Source organism: Bombus fervidus, chromosome 3, assembly GCF_041682495.2.
Source record: "Bombus fervidus isolate BK054 chromosome 3, iyBomFerv1, whole genome shotgun sequence".
Classification (NCBI taxonomy): Eukaryota; Metazoa; Arthropoda; class Insecta; order Hymenoptera; family Apidae; genus Bombus; species Bombus fervidus.
Genome location: NC_091519.1, coordinates 7,151,502 through 7,176,998, shown reverse-complemented (window position 1 = coordinate 7,176,998; position 25,497 = coordinate 7,151,502). Strand labels below are relative to the sequence as shown.

Sequence of the window (25,497 nt, the reverse complement as noted above, 5' to 3'; positions counted from 1 at the left end):
TCTTAAGAAAATTGTTAGCTTCAATATTTAAAAATCTTATTTTTCTCGGCTGTTTGATTACATACATTTTTTAACATAAAAATGTTCTTTTGTACTTCAAAAGACTTTCTCTGAGTTTTTCGGATGATTTAGTGTAAGAAGGTACATTTTGATTATTTTCGTTTGCAGTTTCAATCTGTGTAAAATCTACGTATATGGAATCTTCGTCGCTTATAAACTAAACGTTGACTCACTACGAAATTAAATATTATTTCTTATATGTTTGATCAATCTTCGCAAGTATTGATTCTGCATTTTAATAATGATCATTCTGCAAACATGAAAAACATATCATACATATTCTATATGTATTTCAAAAATACAACTCAGGCACAATTCAAGATACAACTTAGACAAGGTTTCCAGAAAAAGTGAAAAGCTATTTGGGAGCCTCGGGTATTAATATAGAGATTCGAATATGGAAGAAACTACTGTAGTTCTCTTAAAAAGTTTGAACAAAGTTTAATTCATATGATAATTTTTATTTCCTAAATTTCATGGAGAAGTAATATGTTTAAACGATTCTATATGTATTTGATGGATGTGATATTGGATGGATTAGATATTTTTACGTAAGGGAACTTTACTTGCAGAAGTAGATTCTTGAAGGAAGTAGACGAAGTGCGGAAAATAGAAGCTACATTAATTTTGTGTCTTATTCAACAAGTGTAAACACTTTTATACTCGTTCCGTCTAACCTGTTGAATAAATATGAGGCTGAAAAGAAACAGTTCGGCCACGATCGTATTTCATTGCTGGCCTCTTCAAGAAGATTGTCTGGAAATAAAAAGCTGACTAAAAACGCGAAAAATGCAAAGTTCCTTTTACTGATTTTTTCGAGCGGAAGTACCAAAATGCTTCTCCAAGCCGGATGCATTATAAAAATTGTGTCCCTTTAAGTCACATTTGTTCAGCCGCTAGAATTTCTTGAGATCCTTCGTATGTTAACGCATCAGGCGTATTTGATTACTGATAACGTGATAAGGATGGTATCAGGAGAACACACGATGCATTCATTTATTAAAACTTCGATAAAAGCGCGGTTGACACGTTTGGGAAATTCTTTTATTGATTTTGGCTACGGTGAAGCGACACTTTTAATCGAAAATCCGATAATCACAAAGTACAATCACCTGACTTTCGATTATATATCTATATAATCAAAAATTCTCGTACCTATGATGTAGAAGCAATTTTATCCGCTTAATGAAACAGATGCGTTGTTGATGATTGATCGAATTAAGAAAATGTTTTCTGACATAGTCATTTTAGTATTTTTAATCATTTTTATTCGTTATTTTCGAATATCGTTTTCAAAATATTTATTATTATATATTATTGTTGTATATTACATATTATATATATAATATATATTAATATAATAAATATATAATATAATATAATAAATAATATAATAATATATAATAATATAAATAATATAATATAATAAATAAATCTTCCATTAAGAATTAGTGACTTGTTTTTATTTCGCTATTAGATGAAATGAACAGGTAGCAAACTTTTCCTAAAGATTTCAGTCTTTCATTGGCTGCATTTTGAATGATTTCAAGAAAAATAACAATAGCTTTAAAAAATATAATAGTTGCTTCGAAATTTCTAGGATATTTCGTAAAATATTGCTCCACTTTAGACACTACCACTGATCATTTTCAAGTCATTTATTAAAATAAGATATTAATATATGTCTGGAAAGGACATTTTCAATTTTTTATATTTTGTTATTTGTTCTCTTTTTTCCAATACCTAAACAAAGCTGCTAAGATATGTGATACTTTCTTGTTTAATTTAATGTTAATATTAGATTTGACAGAGTTCTTAAATTAAAAGCAATAAGCGTGAGGTAAAACTACCATTAATGATACAGTTTACATAACGAATGCTAATAAATAGCTGATTTTATAAACAATGATTTCTTTTCACAAATCTGCGTTTGAAGTTTTAATAATAATTGCTGATTCTTAAGGAAACGCAGTGTTCGCACATGGAATTGAAGTAAAAACTAGCACTTATTCGTTACACAAGAATGCAGCCTATAATTAAAAGCTAAAATAATATTCTGATTATAAGATTGATATCAAGTCGTCTGTGTATGATAATAGCTTCTAAACAATGCTGCATTGTTCACATGGGTTCATTTCAGTTTAACCTTTCTGATTTCATTATCGCGACAAAATCTAATTAATTGGTACACCTTGTTAATGTGCTTGTTAGAATAATGGCTGAATTATTAAAATGCGTGTGAACATACATGTGTTTCATTATTTATTCTTGATTATAACGTTTATTAAAAGTAACAATTCTTATATCCTCGTTTCGTTATTACGATTAACACTTTTAAATACATGTAGCGTTAATTACATATTAAACATAGTAGTACAATTGTTCAATCAGTTTTAATTGATTTAATTTCCTATCAGTTCCGTTTACATATTCGTTGGAATACAAACTAAATTTAATCAATAATTAGCAGAGTAGGAGTTAATTTCCTATTTGAAATTATTCGTATTATTGATTATATAAATTATATAAATAATAAATTGAATACGTAGAATATTTAATTTTTAGGAAACTCCGAATGAATTTCCTTGTTTTAACACATTATTATTTAAATTTGTATTTAGTAGTTTGAAGACCATTAGGTATTTATTATTTGTCTTCGTCGTTTGCTAGTCAAGCAAGATTTTAACCAGATTTACTCAAAAGCCGCAAATCGTGTTCTCCAAACGATAGATACAATGGAATGTTGGAGATTGGATGATAATTAATTCAGGAATATTTGCAACCTATGACGAGTAATTCTCGAATGTGAATACTATTACGAAATAATTTGAACAATTTATAACAAAGTAACTATTTCCCAATCTCTCGATCAGAAATTATAAATTTAATTCGAATATCTGAAATATTTCAACAAAATAGCCACTAGTATAGAAAGTACTCAAAAAAGTCGTAACACGTAACGTTTCATCACACACGTTGCGTATCGTACAACTAAAATTCTACGACCGCAAAGTAAAGAAATTGAATTTCTTTTTCTCCACGCATACAGCAAAAATAAAAATTACTTCAACACACAATGAATAGTAAAATAACTCACGATTCTTTGATCATAATTAACACCTTGCATTACCTCCCGCGCTATAGTATTAGATTGTCCGAAAAGTGTCTTTCTTTTACAGACCCGTCTTTTACAACGATGCATCTTTATACAAACATGAAACCTAATCTGTCCAGTGTTGTGATCTTTATTTTGATAGAACAAAATGGATCATACGTAATTAGATAAAATAATATAAAGCGGAAAATGTTGTGCATCCATTATTTCCTTATTGAACGAAAGAAACTTCTCGGACGACCTAATATATAATAAAATATCGTATAATATCGTATATAAAATTAACCCAGTTCCGTTAAGACAAAGTTTAAAACGTTCACCAACACGGTCCAAGCGATGAATGATTTTCAACTATGAATAACGGAGTGTAAAATAACTTGACCCTATTTGATGTTGGATTAGTTGACCATGGAAATGGTTTGAAATTGGCTGTCAAGCACAGCCGCGTTTACAACGCGTCGGGTGTCTGATGATCGCTCTCTCGATGTAACATCGTTCAGGTCCACGTGTGTATATGTATAATATTTAGCGTGACATACACAAACTGTTCTTTTACATAATCAAGAGGGTCGTGTATAGCGAAATACCAGGGAAGGGTATAGAGTATAGAGGACATCCTCATTCCACCGGCGATAGTCGATCGGACGAGCGGAGATGATCGTTGAGTAATAAATTAGTTTTGCCAGGAGGTAACACGGGAGATTATGCAATCGGTGCCAATAAGTGGGACGATCTGATGGAAGAACGGAGATGACCTTGACTACGGTCCGGAAATGTCGGAAACGGAAGCCTGAACGAGACGGTTTGCTCGTTTTGTTCCAAGCTACTCGTACATCCCGTTCCATTTACTTTTCCTCTTTCAATACATTCGACGTAAATGTCGCAGTCTTAGATCGTACGGTTCTAGCGGATTTCGTCTGGCAGACGACTTGCGAACACGGTTTCCATTGTTATTGGTAGGGAATAACAGAATTTAGGAATCTCAAGATCGAGTAGCGTCGACATCTTCGAACTTGTTCCAGTTGCTTAACTTCATTCGATGTTTTAGTATTATAGCCTTTGTTTTATTATCTTAAATTCACGACGTGAATTAAGTAGTTAACACTCCATCTGCAATCTTACTTTTTCCGACATACTTACTTTTTCTGTATACTGGGTCGTTTATAATCATGCAGTTGTTTTTTTAGGTTTTTGTGTTTGGGAAAATCCCCTAAAATCCTTAAACACTCTTCCAAGTTTCTAGAATAACATCCGATAGTTTTTATTGTTACGTGTTATTTTGTTAAGCAAAGCAAGATATAAACAAAAATATGGGGAAAATGAAAAGTCGCTTAAAATTACTGGCCTAAAACGACCCAGCATGCAGATGGAGGATTAAGTAATTATACAAGTTTATTAAAAAAAAGGAATAGTTTATAGAACCTCGGATGGTGACAGGATGAGAATGAACTTCATAATTTTCCAATTTTTATTCGTTGGATTCCTTTTCGTAGGGACGCTTACAAATTTTCGTTTACTTATCATCCATCGATTATTATGGTGGATTGATGACAAGGGTAGAAAATGTATATCGTGTAATATAACACTTGGGAAAAAAGTAAATGTCACATATGGTATATCGGTTTTATATCCAAACTGATGGAAAACATCAACGTTTCTTATTCCTTTTGGTGACGATTGTAGACTCGTAAAGTCTTAGAGTCTCTTTTTATAACCCTGTTTAGACATAACTTTCCTTTGTCAATACGAAATATAATTTTTGTAAAAGAAGATAAAAATTTTAGTTTTATTTTCGTTTAATTCAACCAGTCTGATCTGTTAGTGAATATTTATTTATTCGTCGAAATTCGGAGACGATTAAATCTAAAGTGAAAGAAAGTTTTTTTTGGAAGGAGAACAAAGTTTCTCTGTAAAAAATAGGATTTTATTAGAATTTTATAGCGTCGCTGAAGCCATGATTTATCGTTATATCGACGATTAAAATGCTAAACATTTTTTAAATCTAGCTTATCTTAGAGATCTCTAGTATTTTCATCACGTTATTCATTTGCAGTAATAAAGTTGCGTCAAGTTTGCGAAAGATACAAGCAGCAGAAGTTTTAATAGTGAAATGATTTTAATGTCAAGGAAATTCACTTTTCTCTGAAGCTGTTTAATTATGTAGATATTCTTTGTCATAAGATTGCAAAGCTGTATCTAGAGGCAAACAAATAGCGCATGAAGAACGTTAAAGTTAAAACATTAAAAGTTAAACATTTTTTCCATCTATAATCGTATCGAACGATATCGATTGAAGATCATATTCTCTTTTATTTTTTAATTTTAAAGTCACTTGATGACTAAACAGGAGGGTTTTAATATCACACTATTGAAAAAGAAAACAACCTGTTAGATCAAAAAATGTTAGTGTCTTAAAAGTAGCTAATAGATTGACGAAGTTTTCGAATGTCGATTATCTAATTATTTTAAATAGTATTCTACCATCTTCAATATTTTAATATTATCACGCAGCATTTTTAAGACTTTGAAGACAATGAAAAAAAGTATGTCTAGCTCTAAATCCAAATAAAAGGATAATTTCTACAGCATAAGGTTTGACTGACAACGTACTGAATCTGAAAATTGTTATCGTACAAATATAAAATAAACTATATAATAAAATTTGATTTATCGTGTTCTTCTGCTATAATCTTTTTCAATTAGAAAAACTTCCGAAAACATGGTTATGCGACAACAAAATTCGACTAAATTCCTTGGTGAAATAGATCGTCAAAAGAACTAGTTTCTATTGAAAATATTTGCGTTGCTACTATGAGTGCGTGTCGGATGTGTTCAGGGTAGAAATGTTTCTCTTCGAACTTTAAACTAGGCCAAGAAGAATTAAATCAAAAGTCTATCGTGTTTAGTCGTTCGTTACGATTAAGCGGTAATTTGAACGTCTATTCATGTCGCGTACTTCCCGATACTTCGGTGAAAAGAAGGCGACTCCATGGGGAGCAGAATCGGTTGTAGCAGGTTGCACGCGTGCTCCACGATACCTTTGATCTCCTACATAGGTAAATGTGCTATGTCCATTCGCGTGTCCAGTCATTCCCTGCTGCTTTTTCTCTGTATTGGTGCCTCGTGTTTCCGCCTCGAAGCAGATACCGTGAGGAGATCTCGTTTTCTCTCTTTCAGGAATTGCATGCTCGAGAAATCGTCCGAGAATCCCGAGGAGGATCGTTTCAACTTCAGTCCGTAGGATTTCGCTTCGTAGATGGTAACGTGCCGAATCAGGAAGTAGTTTCTCGGGAATTTCATTCTCAATGTAAGAAACCGTGATACAGTTAGATGGGGACCGCTTTGTGTTTTGTAATTAGTACGCGGTTCAGGACTAATTATAGATAAATGAAGTTTATTAATAAGAAATAACGCACGTCTCTCTCTCTACTGGCTCCGCTTCGTCGATGGAATCGAATCTATTGACGGTAGCGCTATAAGAATTTTAATTAAAGCTTTTGTTAGGGGGTTTCGAAGTAACGCGACATTATAAGCGACGCTTCGACGCCGTCTTCCACGTCGATATTGCGCGGGAAATGGAAATTAAGTATTAATTCATGTAAAAGCTGGGTCGCTCACGATGATAAAATTGAACAGATGTTTTTGTTTATTAAAATTGCTTGTTAAAACTTATTAAAATTGTTGTCAAACGGGCTATAAGATTAAAACCTGTCCAAGAGAATTCGCATCTAAAATACAAATAAAAAATTGCAAAAAAGGTTTTTTTAAGATTCTTTTTCAAGATAGAAAGATTAATAATTCTTGCAAGTATAGAATAAACTAAAAATCAGGTCCTTTTTCAAGCATTTTATATAATAGTAGTCAAGTATATTAAATAAGTATGTTGTGTGTGAGTATATTAGAAGTTAATGTTTACGGTAATAAACTTTTCTACTGTATACTAAACATATCTTTTTCTCTTCATTCTCAGTAAATGTTATTTGAAATACAACTATTAAAATAGTATTAGTAATAGTAATATTAATGATATGATTAGTAAGAACTTGTGCAATGCTTTTAAAAAATACTGAAAATGTAAAAATATAGCTCAGTCAATATTACACTATATATATATATATATATATATATATATATATATATATATATATATATATTGATTAAATTGTCTGGTTATAAATCCGCTAGATTTATGATTTAAAATTCATATAATACTTTCGTAACTTTTTGTCAAAATAACATTTTGTCTATAAACCTAGATAACTACCGGTGTTTACTTTGTTTCGTGCATAATGTTGCAATACACAAACAGCACATATCCCGGCGTATGACATATAAAAAGGACACATTTCGTTTAATAGCCCTATTATGCACAACCCAGCCCGAACCACAATTTATTATCATAACTGCAATTGTTTAAAGAACAGTTATTACGAGCTTATTATGCCAATCTGTATGGTTTATAAATACCGTAGAACAATATTCGATTCGTGTTTCGAATCGTTTTTCGAATCGTTTTGCTTCATTAAACCGAGCGCAAGCTTTTCATCGTATAATTTTCCTTTGATCTATCTGGTCTCTTCTGTTCCTCCGTTCTGAAGAGCCTCTGGAGCTCTTGAACACGATACCTACAGCCTACAGGGTATATAGCTTCTCTTTTCTCTATTCACGTTGGTACGTGAGCCCACATCGCAACTAGATTATCCACTTCTACTTTTATCAGGTTCGCCGCAAAAAAGAGTGGATCAACGTCGTCTGTCCGATCCGGTCTCGAAATCGATATCGTTTGTTCCGACCAAGTTTCCGCGGCCAGGGTACACTGCTGCAACCGTCAATTTTTGCATTGAGAATTGATGAACGCAGCGGGGCATAAGGTTCAAGGACACTCGCAACTTTCGACAAAGATTAATGATCGGCGTCGGCTAACGTGGAGGGAGCCAGATAATTCCGCTAAATTTCACCTTCACAATGCCGTGAGATTGCTCGCGAAAAAAGCACGCGCCACGCAACCGTAATTGACTATTCTAGTCGAAATGCACCCCGAAATGCGCATCCCATCCTTCCCTGTCCCTTTTTTCGCCTCGTGTACTGGCTACAGATCACAACCCCTGCTCGAGTTGCCGTAATTGAATCGTCCGAAAGGATTCTATTCTCTTCTATCCTTTCGGTTAGAGCGAGGGGTTACAGGGCGTTCGATTTTGACCACGAAACCCCTTTTGATCCAGGGGATCGTTGTCCGTGCTTGAAACGGGGGCTAACACAGCGATAGAACGTTGTCACGGGTAAGCTTCGGATCAGTTTAATTAATGATCCAGCTACGTCGAGGTATTAACCGTAATTCATTTATTGCGAGGGATTATTAAGGGATGTTATGCTGTTTTGCGATGCATTCGCGTTGACTGGAAAAATAAAACAGATCGAAGCTACGTTAAATTGTATCAGGGCTTTGCATCGTTAGATGATAGTCGACGAGATATCATTGCATTTTTGTTTAGAATATTGTTATTTATCGTATATAAATCGTAATATTATTTTTGTAAATTAAATAAAGTTTATGAAAATAACAATAACGTAACATCGTAACATATTACCTCTCGAAAGCTTCTTTACTTAGGGAATTAAAAGTTGATTAAGCCGGATTTCCATTAAATTGGTTTAGTTCTTGGAATATGAAACGTAACTGATTCTTGATGGAAGTAAAATGGTACATTAAAGAGCAAGAAATACCGAAACAGATAATTTACGTTTGACACGTTTCTATTCCAGAAGACGAGATAACTAGCCGATTTGCAGGTAAATGAAAGAAAATTTTGCTTATTACTAACGGTACAGAAAATAAACTGCAAAGTAAAGCTTAATTTCTATCTTTATAAACTTTTCTTGGAATATTAATTATTACATAACGCTTTAGCAATTTTCCAGTGCATAGTACAGTCTTTATAGGTTTATAGAAGGTAAACTTAAACTTTGAAATCTAAAGGATTGAAATTATACAATTTCCGACATTTTTCTCTCTACTTGAAGAGACTTTCAACTATTTGTTGACACTTGGAAGTTATAAACGTCAGTGGTGTTTCTAATGACATTATAACTTTCATTATCCGTGTCATTTTTATACAGGCATTTCCGTGTACCGAATGATGCTAAATATCACATTAAATGTCAATATAAAGAACTTTACATTAAAAATCTTTTATATGACTCGTCTTGTATTGCAATTTTTCTTTTACGTTTGAAGATAACGATCTCAAAACCTTATGTTTGGAAAATAAATTAAAAATGGAAATAAAAGGAAGTTGTGTATACAGTAGCGTGCAACAGCAACACTTTCGATCAGATAGACATTCCAAATGCGATATCCTAAAGAATTTTGACTAATATCGTTTAATCCTATAACAGTGTCTGTCTGTCGCATTGTTTTGCTTTATCTGTTATGACCTTATACCCAACACTAATTAAAATTCTTTTAGATATCGCTTTTAGAATATGCAGCCATATACAGCGAACAATTTATGTGGATGAAAACTGCCGTATACATAAAGACATACTATAAAGGAATTTTACCGTGTTATTAATGTTGACAGGTGAATACGAGAAATTTCTTAAATAAATCCTGATATTTCCAATTCGATGGCAGTGTATGAAAGCACTGAGTTCAATCAATCTTCTTGTTCAACTCCAGCGATTAATTCCATCATGGAACTTCCTCACGATCGATGCTATTTAATGGTGCGTGGTTTAAAATAAAACCCATCTTACGAGTATTTTAACAGCTGTCAATTTTTTATCTTACGTACGATTGCTTATTTTCTACTCGACGACGTTTCCAATCTTAAAATAAAATATACACGTATTCGTTGACTTCGACTATAGAATTATTCAATTTTTCGGTCTCTCATTCTTCGATGAAAGAGAAAGAAATAAGTAACTTTTGTGCGTTGTTCAGCTCAATTTGAATGGCATGATCTTTTTATCAGGATATTCTTAGTTTACTCTATACTTTTCCATCTCTGCTCCATTTTTCTTCTCACTGCTTTATGACTTTGTACGTGGTTACTTGTACATCTGTCTCTTGATTATTTCTCGTATATTAAATTAAATTGAATTAACTCGATTATTTCGCAATAATAATCTAAAAACATTTAAACACGCTCATAAAATTACTTTTCCTATTTAAACTTTCAATACTTGCGTACAGTCAATCACGAAAGTCTACATACGTCTATTGGATTTCGTGCATCTAACCTACCAAATAAACAAAATAAAATATGCTGTTACAAAATTACCTGCACTTGCAAATCGATATAATTATTATTAATGCAGTTCTAAAGGCCATTAAAAAGATAAAAATACTTAATTGACAAATATTTGGGGCTAAAATTACATCAGAAATTACAAAATTTTCAATTTTATCAATATCAAGTAGATACTATTGTAGATCATTACTGATGCTTACAGACAGATGAAGAGGGGGACCTGTAAAGAGATTAATATAAAATCATATTAGGATTACTATTTTTATGATTTCACGCAGGTACAACAGGTGTACCTAGGCGTTTGTACAACAGGTTTATGTAATTTTTGTAACATCACATTTTATATATATTTTCTTTTACTTCTTTCTCCTTAATAAGGATGAAGGAAAATGAATCGTATTACATTTTAACAATACGTGTCTTGGCGCGCCGTTCGTAGAATTAACGCTTTTACTGTAAAATTGTAAAATTTTACTTCAACGGTATACGTAGACTTTTGTGACTGATTGTAAGTACACAAGAGCGTGTGTCACAACATAAGACCGTATGGGATTTTTCAATCCACAGATCGAGATAGTGATCTCCGAGTGGGACGTGATTCGAACGCACGAGGGAGCCTCGTGCCCGTCGGAAAAAACCGTACTCACTATGTTGCGCAAATCAGAAAGAGGGTTAAACGTAGAGATTTGTACGAGGTGGGAGGTAACCGTTTATGGCTTCTCCCGATAATACCCTTGTAGGGGTCTGCTGAAGGCGCGAAGACCCCTAGGTGCTCATCAGATAAGAAACAGTGAGTTACCTAGAAGTACTCGCACGATTATCCTCCCCGGTTGATTTAATTGCTTCTTTTTTCACGAAACCACCACGTGATGGAACATATCTCGCGTTCTCGTTTTGTACAACCGTTGTTCTCTTGTTTCACCGTGTCTTGTACAGGGTGTTGAAAGATATGCACTATTTTTCAGCGTTCAGAAGAGGGAAACAGTGATGTTACAAAGATTATTTTTTTAATTTATCGTAAATCTTGTTTCAATAAATCAACTTATAGCAGTAAGTCATTTTCTGAGAATTGAACATTAATCGTGTACTTACGTAATGGAATCAAGGAATTGTGAAAAAGTGGGAGCACGTTTATATAATGTGGTTTTACGCATCAAGGTCATCTAGAAAAATGTTTTATAAAACTTTCAATACGTTATACAAGGTGTCCTGAAACTGGTGCTACAACCCGCAAGGAGTGATTCTATGTGGAAAAATATGTCGAAAATATTAAGTTGTCGCAAAAGTTTCTTTCGTTTTATGATGATCCATTTTGTAGTAATAGAACAGAGAAACTTCTGCAACAACCCAATACAACAGCGATTGAAAAGAACGATGTTCGTTTGGATTTGCCGTTTTCGCCTCTCGTTGATTGGTCTTAAAATCGTTTTAGTAACCAGAAACATTCAACGATTCACGTTCAAAACGAAACACATAAAAAGTAACATTACCGATTCTAGTTTTATGCTTCGGTTTGATCGAACCGCTCGAGCAATTATCGATCGATAATTTCAAATCTATCCAAGGCTTGATCTGATCTTTCTTTTTGTTTACATATGCTTAAACTACTTTGTATATGTCTCAAGTATTTTAATTTATAAACAGATTTTATCTGCACCAACGACTACATTTCATTGAATAATTGAAATAATTCCAAAGGACAAACGAAATTTTTTATATAACGCTTTGAAAAACAAGAAAAACAAGTTTGGAAATTTGTCGAGTATACTTAAACTTGGCTAAGTATCGATTAGGTATGAGTAAATAATCAGCAGGAGGTTATTCTGCATGCGAAAATAAATCAAAAATGTAAAATAATATTTTTCCATTTAAGGTCTCATCTTCAAGAGAATAAAGTTTGGACATGTTTAGTTAAAAATTGATCTAGCGCACACGCATTATACATTTTCAAATTTATTTTTTTTCGAAGACAAAGCATTTTATGAGAAAATTTTATTCTACATTTTTGACTTATTCTTAGGTGCAGTATAACCTCCTATCGATTATGTACTCTTGCACAATCCAGAATTAACCAAGTATAAATATACTCATCAAATTTTCAAATTCGGTTTTCCCGGAATGGAAGCGTCGTAAGAAACAAATTTGTCGTATATTTTCGAATTATTTTTCACGCAGAATTACCCCCCATCCGATTGTACAAGCGGTTACCAGACACCCTGTATATGTTTAGTATTTAGCAGAGCTTTACTTTTTAGAAGTTTCGTATAAAACATTTCTGTTTTAATTTTTCATATCGAATCACAACTTTCCAAAAATTGGTTGATCCTTTGTGTTGTACAGATACAATGTGATTAAATAAAGAAGTTACTTCAAAGCTCCATTTTAATTAACAGAATAACGAAATATAAATACATACTCATTATGATATCTTTATATTTCTAGTAAAATAACCCTAAACTACGTGCGTTTTTCCTTTGTGGGTAATCGTAAAAAAATAAGCAGACGATTTTACGAAAGCATTTACACTACGTAAAAATACGTTTGTATCTCTTATTCTATGGAAACAACCTGAGTGCACAGCTGCGAAATGAAAATATTTTTGAACGCGATATTTCGAGAACAATGTTGTTACAGAACGAAGCGTGTCTCTTTTGAACTCGCGTGCATTTATGTAATGGGGGAAGATACAAAAGGGATAGAAACATTTAATTTCAATTTACTTCAGCTCACGATCGTGTCGTGACTAAAATGGCGCTCCATTTCGTCCAAGAATCTAATATGATACGAATTATGGATAACTGTAATTTTTGTAACAACTCGTCGTTATATGAAGTTTGGGAAAAGAAAGCTATTGTAATTTTCAAACATTTTTCTGTAGTATACGGCTGCTTTATCTGTTCGTCTAGTTGTAGCAAAGAAATGTCGCCTGCATGCGGCTAGTGGAACTTCCTGCAGTACTGGAGTTGTTATCTCTGGGTGGCTTCCCAAGAGAATCTACCGCAAACAAATACATTCGTATCTTCGTTTGTGTCGACCTGAAGATTGGAAAAACGTGGCACACACGTTACGAAAGACCGTTAGTTTGTTTTTTTCTTATCCCTCTCCTCTGAGTCGTGTAGACTATGATTGCCAACTGAGACGCGTCCTTTTTAAATTAAAGAAGCTCATTGTTCGTTACGTTTTACAGTCAGCTATTTGCTTTTGACTTTGCAGCCTGCAAGGAGACATATAATTTTATCTATGCACATAATAAAAAATTAGAAGGGTTGTGTCTCTATATTGCATGCATATAATAAAACGGTAGAAGAATTGTGTCCGTACATAGGATAAAAATAAACAAATAAAACAAAACAAAATAAAAAAACGAATCACCAAGGAACAACTTGTACGGTATGGAATTGAAAAAACTAACTTTTTGAGCTTTTGTCCGTCTATTTGTTTGTCTCTCGTATCGTATCGCTTGATATGAGTATCACGTAAAAACTACTGAACGGATTTTGATGGGGTTTTCTCTGTTGTATAGCTTAGTGTCGGGGAAAGAAAATGGGTTATGTTTCATCTTGATCTGTTTTGTAACAGTTGAGAAATAGCTTGGGATCTGAGTTGTATATGTTTCCATGTGGGGTAGAGATCAAGCAACGATGGTTATTGTTTACGTCATGTTTGTTCTGAAATCGGATCATTTTATAATCTAATATTTTTTAATACGGAGAATAACTAGAGAGAATAAACACAAGTTTATTATTAGACTACTATAAAATGTCCTATCTCAAATTTCAAAACGTTTGAGAAAATTGAAGTTTTATCATTGTCTTTCTGTTATCTCTGTTCTTATTTTTTTCAATTAAAAATATATAGCCTTTATTTCACAACAGGCTCTATCAATAACTATTATACATAAGTGTACAAGGGATAAGAAGTGTGCATTAATAAATTTAATTAGTTATTAAAATAAATTTTATTAATTTTTAATAAAATTTTATATATAATAAAATAAAAATTTAATACAATTTTTATTAAAAAAATTTAATTGATTATTAAAATAATAATTAATGAAATGCTTCAAGTAAAACATTTTAATTTTGTAGTGAGATATTAGTAAAAGTATCACAGTAAAAGTGAAATAAAGTGTGTTATTTATTTTTTAATTCTTTGTAAGGTGTGTGTGTGTAATTCAGATGCTTGTTTGTGTCTTTATTAGCGAACGTAATTTATAATTTTATGAGTAATAAGATCAATGGCATCATAGATTTTTTGCAATTTTGTTTACTTATAAACTGTACTTTTAGTACAGTTTATATAATATACAGAATATTAATATAAGTGCAACAGTAAAATTGAAAATATGAAGTATATTTATTTTCATGGTTTAAGTGTAATGTGCGATAATTTATATGTATTATGTACTGCAATAGTGTTTAATGCTTTTAATTCGAGGAAGTAATTTTCCGTAATTTAGTATTACAGAACTTTCTAGCAAACTGATTTAGTTCGTAAAAAAGTATCTTACGACTAACAGTACGCGGATTTTCTATCACGCAGTTTTTTTCTGTAATTTAATTTGACGAATGTTTGCAATAAACTGAGGTCGTATAAAATATATTTTACAAATAATATAAAACAGTACGGATATTTTATTACCCAACAAGAGAGACCGAGAGAGAAAGAATACTTCTTTAAGGTATTTTTACTATATACCGAAATCGACACATTGAATACGTTCAGCTAAAATATAAATATAAATATAAATAATTGTACTAAACAATTCAGAAGATTTATAAAAGCGATATTTTCTCCGTACATTATTATTAATAGTCTTATCTTTCAGAAATATCACACATTTAACGTTATTTTTATTATTTATATAAATAGATTATATTTCCATTAACATCATAAATTTTCTGAAAAATAGATAATAATCAAAATATTTGATGTAGGATGTTTGTTACTTCATTTTTAAAAATATTGTTCGAGTATTGTTCACTTTTTAACATATAAAAATATTAGTTGCAAATATGCCAATAGTAAACTATACAACATACCAAAAGGCATGAATATATTTATTTAAATACTTAATGTATGTAGTAGGACCATCATTATTTGAATATTTACTCCACTATTTATCCAAATATTTATCCAAAGCCTTGTATTATTCGAATGTGCTCCTATCAAAAGTTCTGTTATGCAAACAGTACATTTTTTTCGTCATTTTAATACGAAGTTGGTATTATACGTACCAGCACTACCAGCGCGTTGTGCCATAATGTGCAATGGCATCAGAAAAGCAACGTACGATATTATACTAACTGTTGCAACAGAACGAGAGATATCTTAAAGACGAAGAAATGGTAAAAGCATGGGGAAAGTCGTAAAAATATATAACGTTGAGGATATCTACATTCCGAAACGTTTATGATATTGGAAAAGGGATATTTAGATTAGTTTAAGCCATAAATGGAACATAGTACAACACAACCTAACATATTAAAAAATTTGTACGATTTCGCAGTAAAAAAAGCTATGGAATCTATAAATAATAGAAGACATGTTACATTTATACTACATCTTATGTTCTTTGCTTACTGATGTTATCGCTGAATGTTATTTTTTCTTCAACGTAGGTACAACGATATAAAAGTAATGTATAATATCATATAAAGATATTATTCTATGCAATATCATCATAATTTCTCATTAATTTGGATACTGCAAGTTTCAGCATACTTAGTGTAATCTTTAAAAGACATTAGAATCAGTAATACAAGAAACCGGATGACCTTAAGTAACTTTATCTCCGATGTTTCTTTACCTATGATACGTACGTACAAACGGATTTATACAGGATGATCCTGACACTTGGGGCAAATTACATTTCTATTATAAGTGAAGCTGGAAAGTTGTAGTACAAAATTTTACATTGTTTTATAAACTATATCATTATGCGGCATGATTCTTGTCATAAATGTTTTAAGTGAGATCAAATGAACCTTCTACATACATTTTTCGAGTTATTATATGAATAAAAGATAAAGAATTAAAAAGTCTATATTTTATGAGATATTTCATTTTCCCAAATATCTCACCATTACATTCTGTGCAATTTTCTATATTTTTTTTTATTATTTTCGAGTACCTGATTTAATTGTTACTGTATAATTCTTAATTAAATTTAATATCCATTCAAATCTACAATGACATAAACAGTGTGTAGGAGCACGAGAGTTTTCATACAGTTTTAATATTTACGATATAAATATGATATTGATATGTATGTATCATGATTCAATATTAACATGGTAATTTATTTTTACATATGACTACTACATAGCTAAATAGTGTAAAACAACGATGAAATATTGTTATGCCTTTTTGAAAGAATAAGCTACTCCTTACGATCTTCTTAAATAATGCAAAATCTACACTCGTACATACTTATTTTCTAATTATTATAATAAAAAACCTGCTATTTCATTCGCATCATACGTAAAGTACTAAATAAAATAAAATAAAATTTGTTAGAGTTTTTTCCAAAACTATAGGTTCCCATATGATGTAGTGTTCGTATAACGCGATTATAAACATTTTTAAAAAGGCTATAATACATGTACGTTACTATATTTGTTAGGAGTATAAAAACATATTATTCCTATAAACACACAAGTAAATAAACCAGAGCAATTCATTTGCTAAGCTTTTCTTTTGAGCTTTGCCACAGACTTGATTCATTCGTGACATGCAAATGTATGTTACTAAGTTGATTGAAAACCGTAGATATGCACAAGCTTCTATATAACAACAAAGACTTCACGTATTGTACGATACTTATTTCTATACAGAGATAGTTGTGTCACTTCAAACAAAGAATTTATTTCAGATTTTCCGTCGTGGATCTCGTATAATGTGTAATTTCTACAAACAGGTAACGTATTTCCGCGTTATATGAGTTCTTACTGTAAACAGGTGTGTGTTTTAATACCCTGATACTTATGATCGGCAGTATAGTCTGGCCTAATTACTAGAATCACCCTGTACATCTCGTAGTAAGAATAGTAAGATATCGAAGACATCTTGGAGCGCGTATCACCGAAAGGGATTCGTTACTTCCAATCAAACGATTGTACCGAGAGTTGTATCGTCTCGTACCGATCTCCGATTGCGTTAGCATTTATTTCTCAACGTGTATATCGCGTCTCGTACATATTAATTATAAGACTCCCAACCGTGTGTGATTTTGTAGTGAGATGCAAACGAGATGTACGCGATAATTGAATCTCGTATAACACGCGCGTAACGTCGCAGCGGATAGCCAAAGAGTCGATCACGAGTTTCTTTCTTTTTCGTGGCGACCGCGACTGCCCGTTTTTGCACAGTTCTCCGGGTCAAGCTATTATTACATTGGCAAAGCCGATCATTTTCGAGTGGGATAATAACACAGGGAAGAGGGCACGGGACTCACGGAAACAACAGACCGTGTTACCGAACCTGAGTAACACTCTGCTCCATGCTTCGAAGATGATTGCTTTGGCTGACTGCATTAAGTATGAATTGTATAACTTGCCTCGTATACTGAACTCGACTCCATTCCACTCTACTCGAGATGACCGCATAAATTATCTTTTTTCGCAAAGGGAAATGACTGACTGATTGGTGGTGAGTTCTTCTATTGATCGAATGTCAACGGTAATATTTTCTTCAAACGGTACTGGATAATTTGAATCAACACCCTTTGTACAAGTAGTTTTCTATTTTTATTTTTATATAGTACTGTGCAAAAAATCTTAAAACATTTATTAAACAAAAATGTGTCGTTCTTATGAATTAATATAGCGATATCTTGTTCTGGTTGCACAAGTGAATCAATATATCATTAGCAAAATTGCATAAGTTACAAGTTGCAAATTATTAAGTTGTATGTAAAATTATTAGGTTGCAAATTACCAGAGCTGAGAATTTCTATTGTATAACAATAACGAGTTTGGTGATAAAAGAAATGATATTGTGCGTGTCAATTTTAGAAATTACATACCATGTAATTGCGTTATTTTAATAGGAATAAAGTATAAAATAATAACGTTATACGATAGGTATTTATAACCTGTAATTTATCTTTTTTCAGTTCACTTATATTATTAGTTAGTAAATCATTATACAAGAGAACTCTGATGTTATTTTAAATTTGTATTTCTTAAGAAGTGTTTAGTTAAAGAATTATTGATAATTTGTCCAGAAAATTTTGATTAATTCTCTAAATAATTAATATTTCGTGTGACCTCCCGTTCTTTAAATATCAAGCAATACATATAAACTCATTTCGTACTATCACCACAAATACCATCGGTATTATTTTCTAAAATATCAACTTATCATCGAAACAATTTATTGTTCTATTTTACTTAATGTTTAGCTCTCAACTTAATATCTTATTCAATAATTAAAAATTTTATGAATTCCTTAATGTTTTCCCATTTCGTAATAGAATTACCTATGCTATATTGGGATATAAGGCGACACATTAATTGGAAAAATGTTCCATATAGTTTGGCTGAATTCTGTGCCTTCCAGAAGTTCATTTTTCTTCGACTTTCATCGTATAGAAAATACTATTTCCTGACTAAAGGTAGTTCAACCGGTCTGCTGCACAGATTGCTAAAATTAAAAAGTTCACGCTGCTGTAACAGCTTCTGTATAATGTGCTTCTAGAACGTAATGAAGTTTTACAAAAATTTTCGTTTAGAACAATGTTCCTAGTTAGAATTTCCTTTGCGCCTTTATTGATTTTCGCCCACACGTACGCCTAATTTACACGTTTTAATAATTCTGTTCTAAAATTTCTGACATATATTACGTGTAATAATTTATATGCTAGATTTGATTTTTAAATTTTGCTTAATAGCCTTTTCATACGTGTAACTTCCTCTGAAGATTGATTAAAGATTTCAGGAATGTTATTTGGAATTTTTATTGAGTTCAAATGAAAATCTTTAGTGCGGAAATAGAATTACAACGAAATAACGAAAATGTTCCAAAGGAAGAGAATGAGCGGAAATGAATGCATGAAAAAAGAAAAAAGAAAAAAAAATAACATAATTGAAAGCGAATTATGTGTAATTAGTACTTGTTGTAATGCAGTGTTTATTTACTTTAAGTAAGAAGTTGTGTACCTACCTACTGCTCTAAATCTCTAGTTTATAAACATTATACAAGTTGTTGAAAATTTCATGTAGAATTACGTATTTAATAGCAATATCATAAAAGATTCTTTTGTAATAATTTTATTCTTTTTCAAAAATACTATTTAAAATTTCTCTTTTGGTTATTTATACAAATAATCAAATATGTAATACGTAATTTACTTAAAATTTCCAAATTAGATGCAATCAATATCGTTTGAAATGTCAAATGTTTGTTTATATTGTAGTATACTTTAAATATGTAATTTCACATTTTTAATACTTCACGATGGGGATACTTTGTATAATGTATATATAGATATGAGCTTATTGAAAGCATGAGAAAGTGGCACATATTTATTGCACATCAACGCGCTAGATAATCACAGGTCAACATGGTACATAAGTGAACCACTTAAGGCACGATTGTAAAGCTGAACTTAAAAATCGATGAATAATCTAGACTTATCATTTCATTGATGTAATTGACTGTCAATTAAATATCACTTGTTCTTATTAAATTCGGTTATAAAACCTTGATGGTAGGTTTGTTTATAATGGTTTCTATGTAAATGATTTCAAACTGTTGAAAATGACAACGTAAATTCGTGCTCGCCATCCATATGCAGATGCGCTAATTACAAAAAAACAGTAACTAGAAGATTGTTCTAGATACAATCGATAGACTCAATCGATAATTTTAAGATGTTCTTTTGTTTATTTTTCCCCTAGTCCATGTAAGTGTGTGCAATAAAGGTTTTTCGGCTCAGAACGGTGTGATAGATTTATCCATACAATATAATAATAGCTATTGTGATCCTACCTCTAAATTTAGAAATAACAACACGAACTTTATATTTTCATTATTAAACTTATATCTATATATGTATATTCATATATTATAATCACAACTATTGTTTTTTCAGCATTTTATTGACGGTAATATTGAGTTAGATTATAAGAACATAAAGACGTATGTAAAAAGTATGGTCCATTTAACAAGCAGTTTTATTTGCAATACATTATAAGGAATGCAATTATATATGTATTACGATGGTATTGATAGTAATTAATTATTATGAACGTAATGGTATTATTTATGATTACGATTTGCAATAGTTCCATAATGAGATTTATCACTTATTAAAGTGTCTGAAATGTTGATCCTAATGAAAATCACAAATATTTTCTATATTATTTAATTAGAGTTTGAGAAGTCAATAACTTTTTTATGAATTTTTTTTAATGAATTAATTTCAGTGATATTACATACAATAAATGTTTAACGCGTGAAAATTTGTTTGACTATGAACGATGTTACGTTACATAGCATTTTTAAATGAATTCCAGTAGCCAATTCGCAAATTCGGGGCCATTCAATAGCATTCTTGATACCATTGGTTAATGTTTAAGCTTTAGATCTCGAATTTCTGCACGGATATTCTCCACGAGCTGCTCAAGCGTACTCCGTTTGTTCAAGTACACCCACTCCTTCAGGTATCCGCGCAGGACGTAATCGGGAGCTGAAAGGTCGGGCGAACGTGACGGCCAATTAATCTGGGTATTTCCTGAAATTATATACATATAACTATAGATAATGGATATTCTTTCTTCCTGAAATTCATCATGATGAATCTTCAACACAGTTGTAATATGTACCTGCAACAAAAAGATCGAGTTATTAACAGAAAATTTATTTACTTGTCAAATCCTATTCTGGATATTGGACCATGTTATAGATTTTTTCATTGATGAAATTAAAGAAATAATTAATTAACGAGTAACTAAAATTATTATACAACTTTAATAATTATAATAATAACGTAATAAATTAAATATTTAATAATTTGATAATTATGTACAAATATCGGAAATGTTTGAAGCGATGAGTTAGGTCTTAGACTACTGTATGTACCTACGTATCTACTTTCATTCGTACTACAGTGATGTGTGGTGGATATTGCATACTACTAGGCGCACCAACAGGTATAATAGAGTTGAGATTTAAAAAAAAAAAGAAAAAACTAATTATCGTAGATAAATAAAACATTTATTTATATCAATTTCTAGGACGTTTATTATTATTATTACATTACAATTTTCTATTTGACAACTGATGATTTATTGAAGAAAATAGATATATATTTTTTCTATCAATGAGCTTTAAAAATATTATTATTTATATTATTTTTATTGGTAAACAATTGATAACATTTTTGTTAATACTTGCTTTACTTCTGTTCTATTACGAATATTAATAAAAAGTTATTCTAAAGCTAATCTATTTTTATCAATATCTTTTTCTTACAAAATAGGATATTTTGAATTAGAATTCTTCTTGAATTCTTATCATTATTATTATTTTTTTAATTGCTTCTATATTATCTGAAAAATATTACCTCGAAGGAATTCGTCTCATTCTGTGGCGTATACATACCAAAGCAATCATACCAAGGCAATCGATATAAGCGAAATGTTTATGGCTTTATGATTACGGCTGTTCAGCAGTATATTGGCAGTTTCAGTGCATGGCAACTATATTTTTCTTCGAATTCGACAATGATGAGGCCAGATATAGACTGGTTTTGGTAATAAGACAGTTCGAAAACTTTCATGAAATACATACATATATATAAAAGTATGAATAGTTTTTAGTTAGCTAATAAATAATTATTATTTATCGTCTGCAAATTAGAATACACAATCTCTTTTCTTTTCTCAGTTACTTGAAATATTTTTTATGATTTCCCTTGCATACTATTTTCGTTTATTCAACATACATATTTAAATTTTTCAATCAGAAAGAGAGAGAGAGAGAGAGATTGCGATTGTGACTTTTATATACAAAGTAAAAAGTATTATAAATGCATCTTTTATAATAACAGAAATAGTGTATGAAGTATATGTACACATTAAATATTAAAACATAAATTCACAGTATAAAAAGTAGAAAATACAGTTTCCTGCATCTTCGCTATATATTATTACAGTCTTGCTTTTGCTTTGATTATCTATTCTGTCTTGTTTTCTTCTTTGTATCCATATACTTATTTCATTCGTAAATATTTGATGAAATTTAGGCAATCTCTACTTCGTACAATTTGTAACAAGTTTCGCAATTAGGTTTGTAATTACACACAGATCTTATTAGTGAAAAAAGTTAAGTATCGTTAGGGAGTACTTTTAAACACATTCAAAACCTTCATTTAGAAATTTCAGAAGGAACAAAGAACGTATCTTGTATCAGAAATTAAAACACTCAACGCTCCATTACTAATGAATAATACACGGAAATATCATATGTAAAGGTTAAATTACCATTTAAAATTTCTTCTGAAACAGACATAGATTAAAATCTAAATAAGAACGGCTAATTAATTCATCAAAAGAACAGCATCATTAAGTCGAAGAACTAAAAGGAAGAAGAAAAGAAAAACGACTTATATCGAAGAAATAATATATAGAACTAAATTGCTCCAAAAAAGTCGACAGCTAATATCATAAATATTCCAAAATGATCATTACTTGATCGTTCTTCCGCGTAACATTAATTCCAAAAACTCGAGTTCGGCTAGTGAATAAATTCCTAAACTGGTATCGGCTACTTGCCATGAACTAAAGCGGACCATAGAATACAGCATGGTTAATCGCTGAGAGCAGGCCACTTATATTCAATGAACGTTGACGTGGTTAGTACAGATTCCGCTGTTAGTCGTGTGGGTCCTATGTTCACCATAAATATGCGGTACCTCCGGTCACCGTGTGTGCTCTCGATTATACGTGTGTACACGCTACCGAGCCCTCGCCTCGTTTCGGTTTCACGAGCTTCTCCAGGAACAAGATGGAAAGAGTCGGGGGGATAAAGAGAAAGATCGTCGAGAAAGAGGCATACACAGCTTGAGGGCTGAAAGGAGAGTCATTGCCACCGGCGATGAATTCGACGAGAACCGAAATCCTTCAGCTAGTGTGTGTCTGCAAATGTTTCTCTTTCCTTTTCTTTTATCTTTGGTATTCTTTGCAATTTGCTAGTACAGACACGAGGTAAATTGTTACATTTTTTGTTAAAGAGTTTTGTTAAAAAGTATTTCGTAGACACTTTCTCCATTGAGATAACATTTGCACTGGTAAGATCTATCTGTATAATTTACCTGTTCTCTTAATTTACCTGTATGTATATACGTTTATGTGTTGTAGTATGTGCAGCATGTGTTCTTTGAAATTTTCAAAGGAGAACTATATATTACGTGTACCTACTAATTATCTGTACCTGCATTTTGTTGGCTAGTGATTCGATCGTGCGTCGATTCTCTTTTGTATCTATTCGTTGATCTAGTTGTTTCTTCGTGTACTATAGCGATGTTTGGATCTTCTCTTATTTCTTCACTCTAAAGCAGCAACTGAAGAACCGTTGAGCCTTTATTGTGCATAGGATAATTGATTGCTAAGCTGATTCAGATTAATTGTATATGACTTATTGTTGTTGTAATATAGCAGTATGTGATACATTGAAATAGATTTCATTATTGTTGTGATATATGAGTTTATGCAATATTTACCTTAACGTTTTTCATTTGTCGTCTTCATATTGTTGAATCGTATATTCGACATTCCATGCTGTCTTCACGCGAAGGTAACGCGTTGTCTGCAAACGGGTCAGGTAGATATAATAATCATCCAGATACCAAGAATTGTGATTCGTTTTTTGCTTTTAATCGGGTCATTTTCTTGCATGGAAATTTTATGTTGATGATATATACATGGTGTGCAAGCATACAAACTACTTGAAACGGAATAAAATGATACTGACAGTACTGTTTGAGTATTTCGTGCGTTAACTGGGTCATGTTTTAATCTGAAATGTTTTTACACATGCGATGAAAGTTAATAGGAACGAATTAAGTTGTTCTATTATTTTCAAATGGAAATGTGACAATCGTAGTATCTTTAATACATTAAAAAGATTGTAATTCACAGCCTAAAAAAATGACTGAATTTAAAATATTGATAACTTGAGTAAGTAGTGTTTATTTTCAACTCATAGTTTAACATAAATGAAGATGTAACATTCGTTCTTGTTACGTGTCTCTACTATCAAAATTGTTTATTTCTCTTTCCTCTTTTTGAAACAGAGATTTTTGAAATAATGGACAATATATGGTATAAACACCAATGTATATAATTATAACAGTATGTATCTAATTACACAGTGACGGGTAAAAAAAAGTTTAAAATTGGTACACTATGAATCTTAGTAACTTTTGTATCAACAATTTTTTACGATGTTGATAATAGTCATCTACTCTGTGATATATATCTATTCATTTATTATATTTATTCATTGTTCTCGTTAAATTATGATATCCTTTTATGCTTCTTATTTTATAAACTTTCTTTTGCCTGCCATTGTGTATTGTATATTACCAATGTGGGGTAATCATAGTTAATTGCAAGTTGTTAACGTATCAAGTAATAATAGCTGCTAATTACGGGGTGCAGTTAACTAAACCGTGTGTTTTAATCCAAAACGAATTACTTAAACCTAGATTGAGAGAAAGAAAGGATTTTATAAAAAGGTATTTGTAGTATAATTTCTACTGTATTGTAATTATATCGTCATTAAAACAGAAAGTATGTATATTGTAATATATTACTTTTATCTCTGTTACATTTAATTACAGTTATACAATTTCTTAAATATACTCTTTAAAAAGAGGAATCAAAAGCAATTATTAATTAAATATAAAGTGCATTTTTAATTTTGTTTTATACTTTCAAGTTTGCAAATACAACTTTGTTATTTACAGATCAATGATCAAAGATTCTTGAACCGAGGAACATTAATTAATAATGTTTAATTTGTTTAAATTTGTTTAAAGCTTTGTAAGTTGAAAGATAATTT

At 31.3% G+C, this 25,497-nt stretch overlaps 1 protein-coding gene across 2 annotated transcripts in view; it reads left to right on the top strand.

Moving 5' to 3' along the window:
* The window catches only part of LOC139985281 (rap1 GTPase-activating protein 1), a 261,298-nt gene that overhangs the window by 14,252 nt on the left and 221,549 nt on the right, over positions 1-25,497 (top strand). The window lies entirely within an intron of this gene.